Source organism: Artibeus jamaicensis, unplaced genomic scaffold (assembly GCF_021234435.1).
Source record: "Artibeus jamaicensis isolate MK-2021 breed Jamaican fruit bat unplaced genomic scaffold, CSHL_Jam_final contig_511, whole genome shotgun sequence".
In the NCBI taxonomy this organism is placed as follows: Eukaryota; Metazoa; Chordata; class Mammalia; order Chiroptera; family Phyllostomidae; genus Artibeus; species Artibeus jamaicensis.
Window position 1 is genome coordinate 4,757,743 of NW_026521866.1, and position 22,978 is coordinate 4,780,720.

Here is a 22,978-nt window from a genome sequence, read left to right on the forward strand (position 1 = left end):
AGGTCTGTTATAGTTTAAAACTGTTATTTATAGGAGATCTAGTTATATACCATATTTTTTGGACCACAAGATCCACCTAAGTTTGAGAGGAAAATAGGAAAAAATTTTTGAAGCAAAAAATATGGTAAAATATTTAATAACATAAATAACATAATATTTCACCAATGTAAATGTAAACAGAACTCAACAGCAGTATTAACAACCATTATTCCTCCCAAATTTGGGCAGGGGGTGGAGTGTGTCGAAAAATACGGTAATTTTCTTTAAAACTGAGAGGGACCAACACTAACATATTTTCAAGAACTTCAATTAGAAGTGAGGAAATAGAAATCAGAGAGGTTAAGTGACTTGCCTTAGGTCAGACCCTTAGTAAGAGGTGGAATGACCCCTGTAGCGAGGACTCTTTTCGGTAGCCTGTACCTCCAACTGGAGGATGTGGATGAAGGATGTTGTGCAAAGGCCTTTTGAAAATGATAGTTTTAATGATTGTTAGGAAAGTTTGGTTGTGCACTTTTTCCATTACAATTGATGTTTGGACATTCTTCCTTCTTGTTTGGGTGCCAATAGAATAGTAAAAAAAAAGTCTATCTTCTTAGTTTGGTCTTATATGCAATAATGAGTGATTGTTAATAGGAGATCTGAAGAACTGTCACTACTAACAATGGATATGAAAGTGAATTCTGCCCTGGCTGGTGCGGCTCAGTGGATTGAGCCCAGGCCTGCGAACCACGTGATCACAGTTCGATTTCCAGTCAGGGCACATGCCTGGGTTGCAGGCCAGTTCCCAGCAGGGGACTCACAAGAGGCAACCATACATTGATGTTTCTCTCCTCTCCTTCCCTTTCTCTCTAAAACTAAATAAATAAAATCTTAAAAAAAAACAAAAACAAAAACTTAAAAAAGAAAGTGAATTCCATCTGATTTGTTAATTAGTCCTTAGAAAATGTGGAAGAACAAAGAGAGGTTTGGTGACTGGTCAGATATTTTGTAAAAATCAAGCACAATGAAAAGAAAACATTTAATATGTAGCCATACCCTTCTTGCCTTGAAAGAAATGAGTTGTGGAATCTTTGTTTGCAAGTAAGAAATTAAACCAAAAGCTTTTCTAAGGGAAATTGCTTATTTTTGTTTAATAGTGAGGCCCCTGTTCGCATCTGGACTTTGTAGAAGCTCAAGATATTTGCTTTACTCCTCTTGCTTGGAATTTTTCCTCATATAGGAGCTTGCCCCCGACATAACAACATGTATAACCTTGCATAATGTGCCCAACATCCTGGAAAATGGTGATGGACCTCATGACTGGGCAACCTGAAATTGGATTATTCTGTAGGATACTTTGAATCATTCCCCCATCCAGCTGTGCATTTGGAGATCACTGTGTCTGAGCCTGAATTGGGGAGAACCAGCAGCTCCTGCATTTGGAAGCCTAGATGTGGGCACAGGGATTCCTTGACATCACTCCACATATCAGCCTGTAATTGTGACATCACCCAGGACTACTAGTAACATTAAACGTAGTTTCACATAGCCAAATGGCTTGAATGAAGCTTAATGAATATTAGAACAAATATTAAAGGATTAACGTACCTTGAAATGTTTAGTAATGTATACTTAGTGAATTATGGTGGTAGTGGTCTGGTAACTTTTGGGTGGGAAGATAATTTTTATGTTGTTGTTTCAGGTAATATATATTTATGAATACTTAAAACAAGTGCCATAGGTTCTGTTATTTAAATACACATATTCCTATGAGGCTATATGATTTTTCCAATAGAAGTAAACTATATTGTATATTTTGATACATGTGCCTTTAATGATTGTACAAAAACAGTTTTAGTTGATGTTTGTGTGAGAGATTGAGCATAGTACAGTGACAAAGGCAGAAATCAAAAGGAATATTGGAACTCAACCATATAGACCATTGAGTCCTTCTTTTGCATTGTACAAAGAGGAAAACCTAATGCCTCGAGAGGGTGAGTGACTTTTGTAGGACTGTATAATCAGTCACTCATAGAGACAGAGCAGAAGCAGCACTCTTGCCTTTCCAGTGTAGAGCAGCCTATGCTACATTATGCTATCCGTACTGCTTTCCCCCATTCATTCCCACAACAGTTGTGTGGCATAATTCCTAGATGAAAGGAGGCAGGAATAGAATGCAATAGATTACTTCCACATAGTAAGAGGTGACTACAAAACGAAATCTTTTGAATTCTTAAATATAAGCTCATGTAAAGTAGAGAAAGGGAGCTCTGGAAAAGCTTCTTCCAGCAATTACAAACTCCGGCTCAGCAGTGACAAGGATCAATCACATGGCCAGCCTCTTACTGTGTAGGGCCAGGGGTGTTTGCCTTCCACATGCCTGTCAGTTAATGGCACTGAAGATTGACAGGATCCATTTTGTTTTCTTAAGAAGTTATAATAGAAGTAATGGAAAGTACTCCTTCACTGATACACATGCAGTTTTGATTTATAAATAGTATTTTATTAAAATATAAAACAAAGAAAAGGGTAAAAGTCACTTATGATTTTACTATCTTCATACAACCACTATTTTATTTTCTGTGCATTTTATTTCAGTTTTTTAATATATATTTTAAAATTTAGATATGTGCTTTCTACAAGCTCATTATCACATGGCTATGTGAAATATTCATGATCTTTGAAGGCAGACAGACCTGGGTTTGATTTTTGAGCATACCATTTACAAATTACATGACCTGGGGTAGTTCATTCACTTCTCTGCATTTCAGTTTCTTCCTCTGTAAAATGAGATAATACCTGAAGCTCACGTAGGATATTTGTAGATTTGAGAGAGGTACTGTTCATAAAGTAAGTGTCTGGCCTTTTGTGGCCTTTACCAGTACACCATTCACTGCTTAATTTTCTCTCATTGAACTGGTTTATTATTTTATTGCATAATTGGTAATGAAATTATTGCCCTCTTTGATAAGAGGTCTCCATTCCCCCATGGAGAATGTTCATAGGAGCAGATGTTAGAATGGAGTGACCTGAAGGTCTCTACATCTTGGACAGTTTGCTTTGAGGGCTTGCAGGTGGAGGGGAAAGAGGAAAGGGTGGCACTGCACCCTTTGGTGTTTTCTAGCCTAGTAGATGTCACACAGCCCTTCTCTAGAGTCCTGTGGAGGGCTAGGACAGTTCAACCCTCCTCATGGGGAGCTCCCAAATAAACACAGGCACTGGATTGAAGTGAAGTACCTACTCTATTTATCAAAACATTTGATAAGAGTTTCTTAAACTCCAGAGCCATATCATTGGCTCCAAAATTTCAAATCTAATGTACCAGGCCTATCTGTTGTATCAAAGATGATGGGCAGGATTTTCTTTGATCCTTAGACCAGAAGGCATATGCACTGGGGCCAGAGTTTGGACTAAAGCTAGAAATAGAGAAGGACCTGTCTTATTTGTAGGTGCTGACCAGGAGGGCTCCCTGGAACAGGCATGTAGTGGGACACACAGGGACACTATAGTACAAGATGTCCAGTATAATCATGGGGAAGCCAGGTGGTGACAACCTCCCTGACACTGTTCAGGGGCAAGGCTCTGGCCCCAGGGTTAGGTACTGCAAGAGGAAGGGGGCAGTTAGCTTTTTTATATATATATATATTTTATTAATTATGCCATTACAGTCATTCTATTTCCCCCCTTCATTCTCCTCCACCCTGTACACCCCCTCCCCCACCATCCCCCTTTAGTTTATGTCCACGTGTCTCAAGTTCTTTAGATTCTATTTTTCCCATACTATTCTTTTTTTTAATTAAAAATTTTTTATTGATTATGCCATTACAGTTGTTCTATTCCCCCCTTCACTACCCTCCATCCTACCCCCTGTCCCCACCATTACCCCCCCTTTAGTTTATGACCATGTACCTCAAGTTCTTTAGATTCTATATTTCCCATGCTATTCTTGCCCCCCATCTATTTTCTATCTACCATCTATGCTACTTATTTTCTGTACCTTTTCCCCCCTTCTCCTCCTCCCACTCCCCTGTTGCTAACCCTCCTTGAGATCTTCATTTCTATGTTTCCACTCCTGATCTAGCTGTCCTTTTAGTTTGCTTTTGTTTTAGGTGTGGTTCTTAATAACTGTGAGTTTGCTGTCCTTTCACTGTTCATGTTTTTTTAACTTCTTTTTCTTAGATAAGTCCCTTTAACATTTCATATAATAAAGGCTTGGTGATGATGAACTCCTTGAATTTGATCTTATCTGAGAAGTACTTGATCTTTCCTTCCATTCTAAATGAAAGCTTTGCTGGATAGAGTAATCTTGGTTGTAGGTCTTTGGATTTCATGACTTGGAATACTTCTTTCCAGCCCCTTCTTGCCTGTAAGGTCTCTTTTGAGAAATTCGCTGACAGTCTGATGGGGACTCCTTTGTAGGTGACTGTCCCCTTATCTCTTGCTGCTTCTAGGGTTCTCTCCTTCATTTTAATCTTGGCTAATGTAATGATGATGTGCCTTGGTGTGTTTCTTCTTGGGTCCAACTTTGGGACTCTCTGAGTTTCCTGGATTTCCTGGAAGTCTATTGCCTTTGCCAGATTGGGGAAATTCTCCTTTATTATTTGTTCAAATAAGTTTTCCACTGGTGGCTGTGCCTTTCCCCCTTCTGGTACCCCTATAATTCGGATGTTGGAGCTTTTAAAGATGTCCTGGAGGATCCTAAGACTCTCCTCATTTTTTGAAATCTTGCTTCTTCGCTCTTTTCTGTTTGGCCATTATTTGCTTTCTTCTGGTCCACTCCATTGATTTGAGTCCCAGTTTCCTTTTCATCGTTATTGGTTCCCTGTGCAATTCCATTCATTTCAATTAGTTTCACCTTCATATGTTTCTCTAATTTGTCGGTATAATCAACCAGATCTGTGAGCATCCTGATCACCAGTGTTTTAAACTGTGCATCTGAGAGTTTTGTTATTTCTTCATCACTTAGATTTATAGGCTCTGGGGCTTTGAGATGTTCTTCAGCCATTTTTGGTCTGTTCGTGCCTGTTAAGTATGAGGAGTGGAGCCTTGGACTCCCAGGTCACTGGGTTGTGATGCTGTATGTGGGGGCATGGTCAGAGTGGGAAATGGTGGTGCCCTCTGCTGCTGCTAGCCGCTGGGGCCTGCTGGGTCCCGTCTAACCGCCCACTCCCTCGCTGGTCTATCTGCGCACGAATGCACGACCACAGTCAAATCTCGGCCCTGCTACCTCGCTGGTTCCTCGCGGTCGCTGGCTGGGTCGCTCCCTAGGTCCACCCGTTGCAACCCTGCGCCTGGGTTCCATGCGCCTGAGTCTGTCTGACCGAGTTTTCCTGTGCAAACCCACTCCGCTAGCTGCTGGTTTTGCCCCTCTTACCGGTCAGGCTGAAGAATTTGTTGTTATCCGACTTCCAAAAAGTTCAATTTTCTGTGTTCTGGCTGTGTTTTCTGTTGCTAATATTTAGTTGACTCTAAACTTGGTTGTGTGAGAAAGCAAGGCATCTCCACTTATGCCTCCATCTTGGCAGAAGTCTGTCCCGTACTTGGCAGTTAGCTTTTTAAAAACAGTAGAGTATCTTGGGATTTATTAATAGAAAGTTAGCATTCTGTAGAATCTGGTAGAAATTCACTGACATAAGGAACTAGGGAGCCTGGATGAAAATGTACTTTGATTAGCATACTTTCTGTGGTCAGGTCAGCATTGACAGTAGTTACTGCTGAGCACCTGGAATACAGCAGTACAGTTTAAGTTCATCCTGCTTCGACTTAGGATTGTTCTGAGGCCTGGACAGGTAGAAACATCAGCATGCCCATTGTCACACTCTGGGAAAGCAGGAGTTGGTAAGTGATATATAATCTGAACAAATGAGCTTGTCCAAAATTACTCCATTGTTGAAATTCTAGGGGAAACATCCATGTGGTACCTTTGTTATCCCCTCTAAAATTCTAGGACAGAATGCTTAGAATGATGATTTATGAAGTATGTAGGCATTTTTGGTGACACTGGTAAAAAAAATATAAGATTATTTTTATAAACTGGCCCCAGTTAGTATCAGAACAGTAGAACAATCTTCACAATCATTTGCACCCCACTACTGCTGTGGATGCAAATGCATATGAATAACTGGCCACGTTCTCTAGAAATTAACAAATTTTAATAAAAGTAGTAGAGCTTTACGAGTGTATGGTGTGCCTGTTTGATAGTGCAAACAAAAGGCATTTTTGAATCTTTCTTTAGAGTTTTATTTTTGTAACACCTGCCTCTTTCTCACAGCATCAAATTGAGTAACACCCCTCTCACCAACCTCCAGCTTCAGAGGAAGTGATAGGAGTAGAGCACTCTCTAGAGTCAGTCCTGCATTTGAGATTAAAGCCCTTTGTGATACAACTTTTAGTTTTTAGTGGAAAGACCAGACTGGTGTGACAATGACAAGTGAATTTTGGTGAGATGGTCAGACTTGTGACCTCCATAAGGATGTTGTTGGTAATGTCTGTCTTGGTGGTGAAGGGTATTTTAGGTCCCCATATGTGGGTGTAGAAGCAAATGGGACTTGCATGCCCCTGGGCTCCTGAAGGGTGTGGTTCCCTTCAGAAAAAGGGGCAGGTTGAAAGGCTGCCTACCAGGTTCTTACACTGATCAGCCTCTAATAATTAAGTTGCTGGTTCTGTCTGAAAAGGGAATGCCTGCACTCAGGAATGTACTGGAAATAGGAAGAGCTGGTCACAGCCCATCTGGCTTTACCCAGTGTCTGACAAGTCTTGGCTCCTGGGGAATTCTGCCCTCCCGAGTCATGGCTTTAGGACCTTGCTTGCTTCTGGAGAGTCTTTACTTTAAGGTCCAGCAATTGCTTCCTTATAAGTGGGGCTTGTTGAGGGCTGAGGGCAGACTGTGGCTTCTCTTCGCATACTCCCACCCACACCTGTGTGACCAAGCTCTCAATGTGGAACAGATAATTGTGGTGTGAACCTCAGCTCTCTCGAGGGGAATCGGATAAAGGGGGTCAGCCTCTGCCCTGGTGGCCTTTGTTCTAAGGACGTGGCATCCTTGGAGCCAGCCATGGTCCCAGCCCCAGGGAAGGCTGTGATGAAGGGACTGCTATCTATTCTGGCTGGTGCTGCTGCCTTCTGAGATCAGCTCTCCTCCTAGGTCTGTCCCAGTAGAGATGCCTAGAACCATCTCTCCTTATTTTGGGGGTGGATATGTGAGAATTGGCCATAAGATGAAAACTCAAGGACTCCCACCAAGATGGAGGCATAGGTGGAAATATTTTGCCTCCTCGCACAACCAAGTTTAAACACAACAAAGTTTTAGCAACAAAAATTCAGCCCAAAACACAGAAAATTGAACTATACAGAAGTCTGACAATACCGAACCGTTCAGCCAGACCAGTAAGAGGGGCAGAGCCAGCAGTGGAGCAAGGTCAGGCAGGAAAGATCCCCCAGACTGACCCAGGCACACGGGCAGCCATTGGCGGATCCCAGGTGTGGGGTAGCAACGGGCTGACCCAGTGAGGGCGCAAGGCGGCAGGCTGACCATGGTCACACATTCACCTGCACATAAACTAGCGAAGGAGTAAGCAGTGAGACAGACTGCACAGGCCCCAGGGGCAGGAAGCAGTAGAGGGAACCACTATTGCCCCTCTTTGACCCTGCCCCCACATACAGCATCACAAACCAGTGACCTGGGCAGCCCTGCCCTGGTGAACACCTAAGGCTCCACTCCTCACACGTAACAGGCACAAACAGACCAAAACATGGCTCAAGAAGAACTCAAAGCCCCAGAGCTGATAACTCTAAGCGACCCAGGAGTAGCCAACCTATCAGATGCACAGTTCAAAACACTGGTGATCAGGATGCTCACAGAACTGGTTGATTTTAGTCACAAATTAGAGGAACAAATGAAGGCTAAACTAAGTGAAATGAAGGGAAATGCACAGGAAACCAATAGTGATAGAAAGGAAACTGGGACTCAAATCAAGGGAGTGGACCAGAAGAAAGAAAAAAATGATCGAAGAGAAAAATATGAAGAAACAAGAATTCAAAAAAGTGATGAGAGGCTTAGGAACCTCCAGGACATATTTAAATGCTCCAACATCCAAATTATAGGGGTACCAGAAGGGGAAGAGAAAGAGCAAGTGGAAAACTTATTTGAACAAATAATAAAGGAGAATTTCCCCAATCTGGCAAAGGCAATAGACTTCCAGGAAATCCAGGAAGCTCAGAGAATCCCAAAGAAGTTGGATCCAAGAAGGAACACACTAAGGCACATCATCATTGTATTAGCCAAGATTAAAATGAAGGAGAGAATCCTAGAAGCAGCAAGAGCTAAGGGGACAGTCACCTTCAAAGGAGTTCCCATCAGACTGTCAGTGGGTTTCTCAAAAGAGACCTTACAGGCAAGAAGGTGCTGGAAAGAAGTATTCCAAGTCATGAAATCCAAAGACCTACATCCAAGATTGCTCTATCCAGCAAAGCTTTCATTTAGAATGGAAGGACAGTTAAGGTGCTTCTCAGATAAGGTCAAATTCAAGGAGTTCATCATCACCAAGCTTTTATTATATGAAATGTTAAAGGGACTTATCTAAGAAAAAGAAGTTAAAAAAACATGAACAGTGAAAGGACAGCAAACTCACAGTTATTAAGAACCACACCTAAAACAAAAGCAAAGGACAGCTAGATCAGGAGCAGAACCGTAGAAATGGAGATCACATGGAGGGTTAGCAACAGGGGAGTGGGAGGAGGAGAAGGGGGGAAAAGGTACAGAAAATAAGTAACATAGGTGATAGGTAGAAAATAGACAGGGGTAGGACAAGGATAGTATGGGAAATATAGAATCTAAAGAACTTGAGACACGTGGTCATAAGCTAAAGGGGGGTATGTTGGGGGAGGGGGTGTGCAGGGTGGAAGGGAATGAAGGGGGGATAGAACAACTGTAATGGCATAATCAATTATATATATATGTATATGTATATGTATATGTATATATATGAGAAAACTCAAGTGATAGCAGGATCAGGGAATTTGATATCCTTCTTACGTTTTTATATTGTCATTCACCTTACCAAAGAATTCCTTGGTTTAATAATGCACAAGATTGTTCAAGTGGGCAAAGGGAAAGCATTATATTTTATTTTAATGAAGGATATAGGCTGCTACTGACTTCTATCTGGAGACCTTTGTCTGATCTTATATTTTTAAGGCTGAGTACCTGTTATGATCAGAGATGGGGTATGGTAAGGAAGAAAATGTGGTCAACTGGGAGCTGGCAACTAGTTAAACTCTGAAACCAGTTGGTCACTAGCTGAATGACTTTGAGCAGCTCACCTCTCAGAATCGCATAATCCTCAGCTACCTGGAGAAATGTGTGTCTTTTCCATTTTTATATCCTCAGTGCCTGGTGTGTTCCTGGCTATAGTTGGTGCTCAGCAAATGTTTACCCAATAGCTGAAGGTGAAGGGGGGCTCAAAGCTTATTCTAGTGTGTGTTCAGAGGAATGCTGGTCTTAGGAGGTGGATGAAAGAAAAGATTCTTCAGTTAGCTGAGTTTATAAATGCTGCCTGTTACAATATATCCTGTTCTTGGATATTCTTAATGTACTTTTTAGCATATTGGAGGCCTTGAGAAGTTCTGCAGTAAAGAAAACCTTAGTGGTGTTAAACTCAGAATTTCCTAAACTTATGTGACTCAAGAATACTCTTTTCCTTTTCCTACAGCCCTATTAAGCCTGGAGGAATTTTTTCTGGACTAGATGAGCTTGAAGGAAACTTGTGGCTGGTACATTCTAGAATTTGAGAGTGGGGTGGGAGGATGGGATAAGTATAAAGAGGCAATTAGATGATAGAAGGTTGAGGTTTAGGTCATAGGTGTGTTAGTATTTAAACAGGGCTCAAATTCAAATTCTGAAAATTAAAATCCAAAGTCCATGCTCTGCACCCACAGCACAAACAGGAACCTTGGGTGAGATATTTATCTTTTGATCTGAACTTCCATGTTCAGGGAGAGGTACTCATCTTGTCCTTAGGGAACCAAGGGCAGTGGCATGAAGTGACCACGTTTCTGTCATGCTTATGCACTCTCTCCTATTTTTCTCTCTAGCAAATTATAAGTTGTGAAGTTAGGATTCTAATCTGAGCTCTGTATGACTAACTCTCTGGGCACTGTACTGGTCATTCATCTACTGTAGAAAACGTGAAGGTGCTAAGAGACACTGTATAGAGACTTAGTTTTGTTTGTCACCTTTTTTACTTTGTAGGGTTTGAGATGGGCACTACTAAGAGGGCAAGCAGGATAGCCCCCATTCATCAGCCACAGTGGGTAGGTTTGATGGTGCTGGTCAGCTCTCTGCATCTACCCACAGGTGTCTCTAGGAACCCATGCCCCAGCCCCCAATGTTTTTTCTCTACCAGCTTTCCCTCCCAAATATGTACACATAAATGTGATTGTATTTAGAAGGTGAAGCATTTGAATATATCAGATGCTTTTGCCCAACCCTAGAATAAAGGCTGTTGTTATTTTAACAATAAAATCCTCGGGTTTCAAGATGGCGGTGGACTAGGATGGAGCAGATAACAGTTCCTAGTACAAAAGAGACAGAAACCTATCCGATCGGAGGAGGTGAGGCCAGCAAGCCAGCAGTTGCCAAGGATATATGAAAATAAGAGACCAGAAACCTCATCGGTCATGGAGGAACCAGACGGTAGGGAGACAGCAGCGGTACAGTAGTCTCTGGGACGGAGCAGGGAGAAACAGCCGGTGCAGGGTAGGGGAACCAGCGCCCTGTGGCGAGAGCCCAACAGCTCCTGGGACAACCTTCAGCGCCCTGACGGCTCCCTCCCTGGGATTTTTCTGCTGGGCAGGCCAAGTGGCCCAGACAAAGAGGTGTGGAAGAAATTTCAGCCTGCACGCAATTTGGGGAACTAGTCCCTCCACATGCAGTGTGTCTGGGCGGGTGCCTAAGGGCACCTAGGCCAATATTCAACGCCCGGGAAGCTCCCTCCCTAGGATTTTTGGGCCCGGACCTGCCAAGAGACCCAACCAGAGGGGAGCAGAGGAGATTTCAGTCTGTGCATAGCTCGGAGGTTCAGCGCCTGGTGGGAACTGTGTCTGGGAGAGTGCCTAAAGGCGCCTGGGACAGAGTTCAGCGCCCTGACGGCTCCCTCCCTGGGATTTTTCTGCCGGGCAGGCGAGTGGCCCAGGCAAAGAGGTGTGGAAGAAACTTCAGCCTGCAGGCAAGTTGGGGAACTAGTCGCTCCACACACAGTGTGTCTGGGCAAGTGCCTGAGGGCGCCTAGGCCAACGTTCAGCGCCCAGAAAGCTCCCTCCTTAGGATTTTTGGGCCCGGACCTGCCAAGAGACCCAACCAGAGGGGAGCAGAGGAGATTTCAGCCTGCACACAGTTCTGGGTCCAGCACCCGGCGTGATGCTGCTACATCCCTAGGTTTTTTTTTTTTTTTTGCCAGAGGTTGGCCAGGGGACCCAGACAAACACAGGAGCAGAAGGGATACACGCCACGCAGCGTGCCATGATGAGCACACAGAGTTTCTAGGTCAGCGCCCAGTCCTCAGATCAGCTCCCGGCTTCCAGTCTACCCCCTTCAGACTATCTGGAAGCCCGGGGTGCTGAGGGGTCCTGGGAAAAGAGCTGAGACCCTCAACCCCCTCCCTTTCTGGCCAAGTAAGGTGGGGGGCCAGGAGAGACTTGTTTGATAGAGTTTACAGAGAGGGTGCGGAGGGTAAAGGGCCCCAACCAAAGACTCTGTGGTTGCCAGCCCAGGAGAACTCAGAGGTGCAGCCTGGGGCTCTGAATCCAGTAGACACGGCAGCCTGGTCTGCTTCACACCCAGCTTGGCAGCAAACCCAGGATTGGGCAGAGGGTCTGGGGCTTCCCAACTGAACAGGGGCAGACCTGTACTCAATCCCGAGGGAACCAGGCAACTAGGCCGGTGCAGGTGCCTGCAAACACAGCAAACCAGACTATGGCAGTAACCCCTGGGAGGGGAGCGCTGCGAGAAAGTCCTAGTTCCCCATTGTAGGGAGCTGGGGGAGAGGCGCCAAGTGTCTGGATCCTGAGAGGGGCTGGCTGAAAAAATCACAACAATCCACCCTTAGCCAACTGCAACCAGAAAAACTGGTTCGGCTAGTTTGAAGCCAAGTGACATTTCCTTTTCTGAGGTTGTTTTTGAGAGATTATTTTTGTTTGTGCGTTTTTTGTTTTTTGTTTTTATTCTTTCTTTTATTTTTATTCTTTCTTTTTTTTTTACCTTTCTTCCTTCTCCATTCCTTTTCTTTATCTTTTTGCTTTTGTAAAGTAATCTGTTATTTCTTTTAAACTTTATTACTGTTTCATCTTTCCATACTTTTGTCCTCTTTTCCCAGATTTTCTGTTTTCTTTCTAAACTTATTGCTCTTTCTTCCATTCCCCTACCATTTTTTTCTTTCTTCCTTTTATTTCTTTCCTTTTCATTTCTTTCTTTTACCCACAAGAGTCACAATCAACTTGAAAATATGAAAAGACCAGAGCTGGACCCATAGAAGAGGCCTCCCAATAGTAGAGTCAGAGAGACAAATTGCACATTGTTGTAGGAGAGAAGCCACAAGTTGCTGCATATTTGAGTAGGTGGAAGCAGAGAACAACAGGATAACCAAAAGAGGCTGCACCATTGAAATTCACAGGCATTCCACCACAAAAGTTCATACCATAAACCCAGGGTGTCAAAACAGATTAATCTAAGAAGCTGAGGCTAACAAGAAGAGTCTCACAAACAATGGGAAGACAAAGAAACAATCCCCAAATGAAAGGAAAGGAGGAATCCTCAGAAAGAATGTTAGATGAAATAGAGGCAAGTCAACTATCAGATACTGAATTCAAAGCACTGGTTATCAGGAAGTTCAAAGAGCTCACAATCAGCTACCAGAAACTACAGGGAAGCTACAATGATCTCACTGTGAACTATATCAACATGAAAAAGGAAATGGAAATAATTAGCAAGGGCCAAGAGGAAATGAAGAATACAATTTCTGAATTAAAAAGCACAGTGGAAAGCATTAAAAATAGGGTGGATGAAACAGAAGATCGGATTAGTGAATTGGAGGACAAAGTAGAAAGCATCTCACAGAAAGAACAGGAAAGGGAAAAGAGGCTCAGAAAGAATGAAGAGAGATTAAGAGAAATGCAAGACAATATGAAACGTAATAATATCTGAATAATAGGAATACCAGAAGGAGAAGAAGAAGAACAAGGGATAGAAAACATATTTGAAAGAGTAATGAGAGAAAATTTCCCTAATTTGACAAAAGAAAAAGTCACACAAATCCAGGAATCACACAGAGTCCCATTGAAGAGGAACACAAAGAGGCCCACTTCAAGACACATCATCATTAAAATGGCAAAATTCCAAGACAAAGAGAGAATCTTAAAGGCAGCAAGGGAGAAAAAAGAAATAACAAACAGGGGCGTCCCAATAAGGTTAGCCACTGACTTCTCAATGGAAACACTCCAAGCAAGAAGAGATTGGCAAGAAATATTCCAAGTAATGAGAAACAGAGGCCTACAACCAAGGCTACTATACCCAGCAAGGCTCTCAATCAAGATAGAAGGCCAAATAAAGAGATTCCAAAACAAAAGAAGTCTAAAAGTATACACCTCCACCAAACCAGCTCTACAAGAAATACTAAAAGGACTGCTTTAAAGAAAGGAAGGAAAAGAGGGAGACAGAGAGGAACACAGGTACAAAAATGGCAATGAATAAGTACCTATCAATAATAACTTTAAACGTAAATGGATTAAATGCTCCAATCAAAAGACACAGAATAGCGTCATGGATAAGAAAGTATGACCCACACATATGCTGCCTACAAGAGACCCACCTCAGGCCAAAAGACCATCACAGACTAAAAGTGAAAGGCTGGAAACAAATTTTCCATGCAAATGGACAAGAAAAAAAGGCTGGGGTAGCAATTCTCATATCAGACAAAATAGACTTCAAAGAAAGAGCCATAAAGAGTGACCCAGAAGGTCACTTCATAATGCTCAAGGGAAGAATCCACCAAGAAGACATTAACATCATAAATATATATGCACCCAACATAGGAGCACCAAAATATTTAAAGAAAATCTTAGAGGAATTCAAGAAAGATATAGACAGCAACACAATTATAGTGGGGGATTTTAACACCCCACTATCAAAAATGGACAGATCTTCCAAACAAAATATCAACAAAGACATTGCGGCATTAAACAACACCCTGATGAAATGGACCTAACTGATATATACAGAGCTCTTCACCCCAAAGAAGCTAAATACACATTCTTTTCAAATGCACATGGAACATTCTCAAAGATAGACCACATAATAGGGCACAAAACAAGCCTCAACAAATTCAAGAATATTGCAATCATACCAAGCATTTTCTCTGACCATAAGGGACTGAATCTGGAAACCAACCCCAAAGGAAAAAACCCAAAACACCCAAAATCATGGAGACTGAACGGTATGCTATTAAACAATGAATGGGTCAAGAATGAAATTAGGGAAGAAATCAAAAAGTTTCTGGAAACAAATGAAAATGATCTCACAACAACCCCAAACTTATGGGATACAGCCAAGGCAGTCCTGAGAGGGAAGTTTATAGCAATACAGGCCTACCTAAAAAAAACGGAAACATTTGAAACAAATGACCTTACTCTACACCTGCAAGAACTCGAGGAACAACAACAAAAACAGCCCAAAGCAAGTAGAAGGAAGGAAATAACTAAGATCAGAGCAGAACTAAATGACATAGAGACTAAAAGTACAATTCAAAAGATCAATGAATCCAGGAGTTGGTTCTTTGAAAAAATAAACAAAATAGACAAGCCTTTAAGTAGGCTCATCAAGAAAAGAAGGGAACGGACACAAATAAACACAATCAGAAATGAAAGAGGAGAGATGACAACTGATACCACAGAAATAGAAAGGATTGTAAGAAATTACTATGAGGAACTATATGCCAAGAAATTTGAGAACCTAGGGGAAATGGACACATTTCTAGAAAAATATAATCTCCCAAAACTCAATGAAAAAGAAGTAGAACACCTGAATAGACCAATAACAGCAAAAGAAATTGAGGCAGTAATCAAAAAACTCCCATCACACAAAAGCCCTGGACCAGATGGTTTCACAGGAGAATTCTACAAAGCATTTAAGGAAGAGGTAACCCCCATTCTTCACAGACTATTCCAAAAAATCCAAAAGGATGGAAAACTCCCAAACTCCTTTTATGAAGCCAGCATCATCCTAATTCCAAAACCAGATGGAGATACAACAAAGAAAGAAAACTTCAGGCCAATATCGCTGATGAACATAGACACTAAAATCCTCAACAAAATATTGGCAAATTGCATCCAACAATATATCCAAAAGATTATACACCATGACCAAGTGGGATTCATCCCAGGGATGCAAGGATGGTTCAACATTCGCAAAACAGTAAATGTAATTCATCACATAAACAAAAGCAAACACAAAAACCACATGATCATATCAATAGATGCAGAAAAAGCTTTCGATAAGGTACAACACCCATTTATGATAAAAACACTCAGCAAAATGGGAATAGAGGGAACATTCCTCAATATAATAAAGGCCATTTATGAGAGACCTACAGCCAATATCATACTCAATGGGCAAAAACTAAAAGCTTTTCCACTAAGGTCAGGAACAAGACAAGGATGTCCACTTTCACCACTTCTATTCAATATAGTATTAGAAGTTTTGGCCACAGCAATCAGGTAGAAAAGGAAATAAAAGGCATCCAAATAGGAAAGGAGGAAACAAAACTGTCACTGTTTGCAGATGACATGATAGTGTACATGGAAAATCCTATAGACTCTACCCAAAAACTGCTCAAACTAATTAATGAATTTGGCAAAACAGCAGGATACAAAGTCAATATCCAGAAATCAAAGGCATTTTTGTATACAAACAATGAATCAGCAGAAGCAGAAATCAAGGTAAAAAATCCCATTCGATATAGCAAAAAGAACAATAAAATATCTGGGAATAAACCTAACCAAAGAGGTAAAAGACCTGTATGCAGAAAACTACACAGCACTGAAGAAAGAAATCAGGGAAGACACAAACAAATGGAAACATATACTGTGTTCATGGATTGGAATAATTAACATCATCAAAATGTCCATACTACCCAAAGCAATACACAGATTCAATGCAATACCTATTAAAGTACCAATGGCATATTGCACAGACATAGAACAAACAGTTCAAAAATTTATATGGAATCATAAACGAGCCCGAATAGCAGCTGCTCTTTTGAGAAAGAAGAACAAAGTAGGAGGGATCACAATACCTGATATCAAACTGTATTACAAAGCCACTGTAATCAAAACAGCCTAGTACTGGCATAAAAACAGGCACATAGACCAATGGAACAGAACAGAGAGCCCAGAAATCAACCCAACCCTCTACAGTCAATTAATATTCGACAAAGGGGGCAGTAACATAAAATGGAGTAAAGATAGCCTCTTCAGCAAATGGTGTTGGGAGAACTGGACAGCTATGAGCCAAAAAATGAAACTTGAGCACCAACTTACACCATACACCAAAAGAAATTCAAGGTGGATAAAAGAGTTAAATATAAGCCGTGACACCATTAAAGTCCTAGAGGAGAACATTGGCAAGAAAATCTCAGATATTCCACGCAGCAACATTTTTACGGATATGTCCCCTAGAGCAAGGAATATAAAGGAAAGAATAAACAAATGGGATCTCATCAAAATAAAAAGCTTCTGCATGGCTAAAGAAAACAGTATTAAATTAGCAAGACAACCAACTGTATGGGAAAACATATTTGCCAATGATACCTCAGACAGAGGTTTAATCTCCAAAATATACAAAGAACTTACAAGACTCCACTCTAGGAAGACATCGAACCCAATTAAAAAATGGGAAAAGGACTTGAACAGACACTTCTCGAAAGAGGACATACAGAATATCCAGAGACACATGAAGAAGTGCTCGATATCATTAGCTCTCAGAGAGATGCAAATTAAAACCACAATGAGATACCACTTTACACCAGTCGGGATGGCTATAATAGACAAAGCAATGAACAACAAATGTTGGAGAGGTTTTGGGGAAAAGGGGACCTTAGTTCACTGTTGGTGGGATTGCAGACTGGTACAACCATTATGGAAAACAGTATGGAGTTTTCTCAGAAAAATAAAAATTGACCTGCCTTTTGACCCAGCAATTCCACTGCTAGGATTATACCCCAAGAATCCTAAAACATCAATTTCAAAGAACCTATGCACCACAATGTTCATAGAAGCACAATTTACAATAGCCAAGAGTTGGAAGCAACCTAGGTGCCCATCAGTAAACGAATGGATCAAAAAATTGTGGTACATATACACAATGGAATTCTATGCAGCAGAGAGAAAGAAGGAGCTACTACCCTTTGCAACAACATGGATGGAACTGGAAAGCATTATGCTGAGTGAAATAGGCCAGGCATTGAAGGACAAATACCATATGATCTCACCTTTAACAGGAAGCTAAAGAATAAAACAAACGAGCAAACAGAATAAAAACAAAGACACTGAAATAGAGAACAAGTGGGCAGCGACCAGAGGGGAGAGGGAAGGGAACTTAAGGGGAAAAAGGGGGAGGGATTTTGAGGAACAAGTATGAAAGACACAGAGATGAGGACTGGTGGGGGGGGAATGGGAGGGAGGGAGGAGACTGGGCGGGAGGGGGTGGGTTGGATGGGAGAAATAGATTAAAAAAATGTACTTGAAAAGTAACTAAATAAAATTAAAAAAAAAACCACAATAAAATCCTGCGGTCTTCGGCTATTTCTGGATGTAAATTGGTAATTAGCATGCCGTTTGTGATTCATTGCTGTCTCAGGCTGTTTCGTTGTTCCAATGCAGCCCAGTTTGGGAGACTGGGTTTATTTCATTTTGGAAATGTGATTTTGTGGAGACCTCTAAAATGCCATCAGATGATTAATGGTTTTCTGTAGCCAAAGTTTGTAAAACTTGGTATTTGCAGCTCAATGATTAGTTTTTATCAGCTGTGTAGAGTAGTAGCTTGCTAGGATGGTATTTAGTTTCCAGAAAACTGTTAAAAGCAACTGCTGCAAGAAGGATTGATGCTACTTGAGGAAAGTGATACTTCAGAACAGGTAATTTTGGGATAGGTTAGGGAGGCTTATGTGTTTACCTGTTTTAGTGTTATTCATGGGAGATACTTCACATTTTTAGTTTATATATTTACTAGTGTACATGGAGGCCAAATGCAGATGAGTGACTTGGGAATTTATACTGCTTCAATTAAAGAAAAATGTGTGCAGTGGTTTCTGTACTGGGGCATGCAGTAAGAAGTCTCCTGGAGGCCCCCTGTGGTCTCTCTGGCAGGACTTCCTGCTTACTCTCCAGCTCCAGAGGAAAATATGCAGTTACTGTTTCTGTTTTAGAGTGCTGGGACCTGCTGCTGACTGTAAAATGGGAACTTGGCTATGCTCCAGAAAGAAAGGTTTGGTTCCTTCTTTCCAGAACGATTTTTTGGGGGGTAGTTTTTAATAAATAGACTGATTCTCTAGATTTCTCTAACACTGTGGGGTTGTCTTTCTCTGGGTGCTCAGTTGACCCTAGACTTGCCAACACTAAATGCATAAGGCACGTGGGAAGGAGTGTGGCATAAGGAAAACATGTGTTAGATTGCGTGCTGTATAGGGTCTTGAAGCCTGACTGGACATCTTGGGGTTGGTCGCCCATGTGTCTTTTCATGTCCACTGAAGGGGAGAGAGATTATTTTTGTACTCTGATGACTTAGCTTTTGATGAATGAAAAAAGGATTTTTTTCACATGAAGCGCTAAATCTTTCTAAAATAATTCTCTTGCCCCTCACTCTCTAGGGCACTACAAAAGAGGAAGGAAACTAAAAAACAAAGCTAATCAAAACTCTTATGTGAATGGGAAGCACTTGTGTTCCATGGATCTCTTGATTAAAAAAAAGGTCTAGATAGATGAGCACAAGATTCCAATAGTAAAATAACTAAAGTGATCCTAATTGCTCCGTAGATATGATGATAAGAACTAGCTTAAATTGTCAGAAGCCAAGAGGTAATACAAAAACTATAGTCTGAAGTATTGTCAGACAGTACAGTTTGTTAGGCACTGCAAACCTGGGAGGTTCAATTTCTGGAAATTTTTAGGTAAAGGTAAACAGCTGGAATGATTTGAGTGTGGTCCTATACTGTGCAAGAGTAGAGTCAGGCATCTCATCCAGGTAGGTCCTCTTGTACCCCAGCACAGAAGCTGTCATACTAGGACCTGTGGGTGGCTTTTAGGTTCCATGCCCAGCTCTAGTCTTGGTTGATGTTGTCTGAGGCATTGGACCTTAGATATCTCTGGAGATGTGGCACAGTGCAGGCTGTGGGTCAACACCTGGAAAAGCCTTGGGGGAGAGGCTAGGGAAGGGGGTTGTCTTTCAGATTACTCCTGTGTAAGGAGATCAAACCAGTTTTTATTTGATTAACCCGAGGTTTCAGCCCTTTTAAGTCTAGTTCAGGTTTAGGCAAATGGATTCCATTGATATTACTTTTAAATTGTGATATTTAAGAATAATTTTTTGAGGCTCTTTGTAATAGAAACAGACTTGAGGATAAAGGATTGGTATACCATGTACTGTGAGGATCCCCTTAGGATGGGGAGGAGTAAACAATGTAGGACACAAAAGAACAGACTAAGTAAGTTAAAATCATAGTCTTTTTATGGTGATATGGAGTATGGTAGGGAAAACAGCTATCTCGTCAAGTTCAAAAAAGTTTATTATTGTTTTATTTATTTTTAAAATTATTTTTTTTGATCAGGTAATATCATCCAGTGGCTCAAAAAGAAAATCTGTCATCAAAAGGTATTTATTTAAAAGTTGACTCGTTGCTCTGGCTGGTGTGGCTCAGTGGTTGAGTGCCAGCCTGTGAATCAAAGGGTTGATTCCCAGTCTAGAGCACATGCCTGGGTTGTGGGCCAGGTCCCTAGTAGGGGGTACGCAATTGACAACCACATACTGATGTTTCTCTCCCTCTCTCCCTCCTTTCCCCTTTCTAAAAAAATAAAGGCATAAAATCCTTTAAAAATATTATAACATTTTAAAAAATAAATAAAAGTTGATTTTGTTTACTCTTTTCCTGCTGTTGTTCCCATAAACACTATTTCTTACATATCTTTCTAGAATTTTTTATGCATTTATAAACACGTTTGAAAATATATCAACCATTACTACTCTCTGTTTGTTCAAAAGGTACCACATACCCATTGTCCTGCACCTTGCTTTTTGTACTTACTATGTGTTAAAGATTCTTCTACATCAGCACATAGAAAGCTGCCTTCCTCTTTTCTCCTTTCCCCTGTCCTCCTCTCCTTTAATTTTACAGCTCTCTATTTATTGAACCAGTCCTATATTCATGAACATTTGACCGACTTTCAAATTTTACTCATACAAAATACAATGAATAATATATCTTATTTAGTTTCATTGCACTTATTATGTGCAGGTGTACCTTTAGGGTAAATTACCAGAATTGAAATTGTCCAGTCAAAGCATATATGCATTTGTAGTTTTGGTTAGCATTACCAAATTGACCTTCCAGGGGGTTGTACTATTGTATACTTCATCAGCAGTGGTGAGGGTGCCTGTTTTACCACATACTCAGTGACAGGCCATGTTACCACATTTTAGGAGTTTACCAATGTTATATTTAGAAAGTGACATCTAAATGTAGTTTTAATTTATATTTTTATTATTATGAGTGAAGTTGTAGTGATACATCCTTCATATGATTATAAGAGCCATTTGTATTTGTCTATTGTTGCACTTTTTTTTCTCTCATGGATGTCCAGGAATACTTTATATACTAGGGAAGTAGACTTTGTGTTAAAATTTGCAAATACTGTTTCTATGTTTTTGTTATTTGTCTTTTGACTTTGGTTTTTATCAGTCTGAAGTTCTTGATGTTTATGTGGTTATATTTATCAATCTTTTCTTTTGTGGTTTCTGGGTTTTGAGTCCTAGTTAGGAAGGAATTTATGACATAGCTATAGAACCACACTGCTGTTTAGGGCTAAATGGTTTTAGAGGTTCTGTTGATTTCTGTTTCTAAAACCCCAAAACAAAACAGGTTATTCAAATTATATTTGCTTTTTTAAAGAAGATTTTATTTATTTATTTTTAGAGGGGAAGAGAGGGAGAAAGAGAGGGAGAGAAACATCAGTGTGTGGTTACTTCTCATGTGGCCCCCACTGGGGACCTGGCCCACAAGCCAGCCATGTGCCCTGACTGGGAATCAAAACAGCGACCCCTTGCTTCGCAGGCTGGCACTCAGTCCACTGAGCTACACCATCCAGGGCTATATTTGCTTTTCGTTTCATGTACTTTGCTCTTGTCCTCTCTTCTTGACTTTACTTAAAATAATAAGATATACGTACTATATTTTGCCACTTCTCATACTGGAAAGAGGTTGTAATTGCCTTCCAAAGTGGAAGAACAAAGGGCATGCTGTCAGAGGGGGTGGATTAGACTTGTCAGAGGGCTGTACTTGGCTCTAGGGCCTATGAGTGACTTGGCCTTGCCCTCCATGCATACCCTGGCAAGGACCGTGCACTATCATAGGAGAGACATTTGGCTTTGCTGGGAAATAGGGTATGGCTTTAAATGTTACTCTAGAGCACCTCAGAATGCTGGTAACAAACACTCACCAAGTGGCCTTGGGAGTTCATGAGTTGGATGAGGATTTGGCCAGTGAAAATCAAATTTCAGACAGGTTGTTTTCTATGCATTTTAGTTCCAATTACTCTTGCATGTAATTTAGATGTGCTAAAGCTTTTATGTTTATTACTTACAATTTTATTTTTCTCCCTGTGAATCTTCTGAGGACTTGGAGGTTGTTGGTTCATGGGGAGGAGTCCCATAGGACACAGCACACTATCTTCTATGGGCTCTTTAACACTTTTAATAATCACGTGGTAAAGATATTAGACCTTAAAAGAAAGGTTAACAGGGCCCAACTTCTCCCAAGAATTTCATCACTGAACTTAAAATTTAAAGTGGTTTTGGCATGTTTTTGGTTTATATTATTTACAGTGAATAGTCTGAGAAATAATTTTTTTAATCTTGAAATTAACATCTACTTTTGCTTAATCTTTTATTTTACTTGGGAAACTTTACATAGTCAAACTTTTGTTAAGAAAATGATTTGGTAAGTCAGAAAGATACATGTTTTGGAAAGATGTAAGTTCACATGCTACCCCTTAGCATTATTGTGGACTTAGAAAAATTATTTAACTTACTAAACCTCAGTTCTCTGCTCCACAATATGGGGATAATACCTATCTGGAGGGCTATTGTAAAGATAAGAGCAAAGTAAAAACTGACCATTATTGTGGAAGACAGAGGATCCATATAACCTTTTTTATTTTATTTCAAATGTATTCATTCATTCATCTATCCATTTTACTGTTCAGTACATTGGAGTTTATTAGGTGCTTTCTGTATGCCAAGACCTTTGATACATCGGATGCAAATAAGATTTCATCCCACTCTGAAAGATCTACTCAGGGGACCAACTTTTGTCTTGTCAGTGTGAGGCAATGGAGCTTGACATTTCCTGTCTACAGATCTGTCCTTTGTGTGAGACAGTCTTCCTGTGTCCTGGTAGCAGAAGTGGGTGGTGGGTGGCAGGGGGGTTAGGGTGGCAAGAAGCTGTGATGTCCATAAAGTCTTGACTTTCACTAGATCCTCAGACACTATTCTTCCCTGAAGTAGGAGGCACTCTTGTATTGCCCAGCAGATGACCCCAGTGTCATCCTCAGGAATGCAGACCACACTCATGAATGATGTTTTCAATTGGTTATTACAGTATTCTTAGGGGAGATTTAAAAATAATCTTTATGAAGGTATTCAAAAGTTGAACGTGCTAGGCACTGTGACAACTAGCAATGT

General features: G+C 40.9%; 1 protein-coding gene across 10 annotated transcripts in view; it reads left to right on the forward strand.

Annotated features, from left to right (window-relative positions):
• The window catches only part of LDLRAD4 (low density lipoprotein receptor class A domain containing 4), a 670,991-nt gene that overhangs the window by 135,199 nt on the left and 512,814 nt on the right, over positions 1 to 22,978 (forward strand). The window contains exons 8-9 of one of the 10 annotated variants that reach the window (XM_053668815.1): positions 18,453 to 18,511; positions 19,851 to 19,894. The exons of the other annotated variants lie outside the window; for them this stretch is intronic. The gene's annotated coding sequence lies outside the window, so the exon portion shown is untranslated. The remainder of the gene's footprint in view (positions 1 to 18,452; positions 18,512 to 19,850; positions 19,895 to 22,978) is intronic. 10 annotated transcript variants of the gene reach the window in all.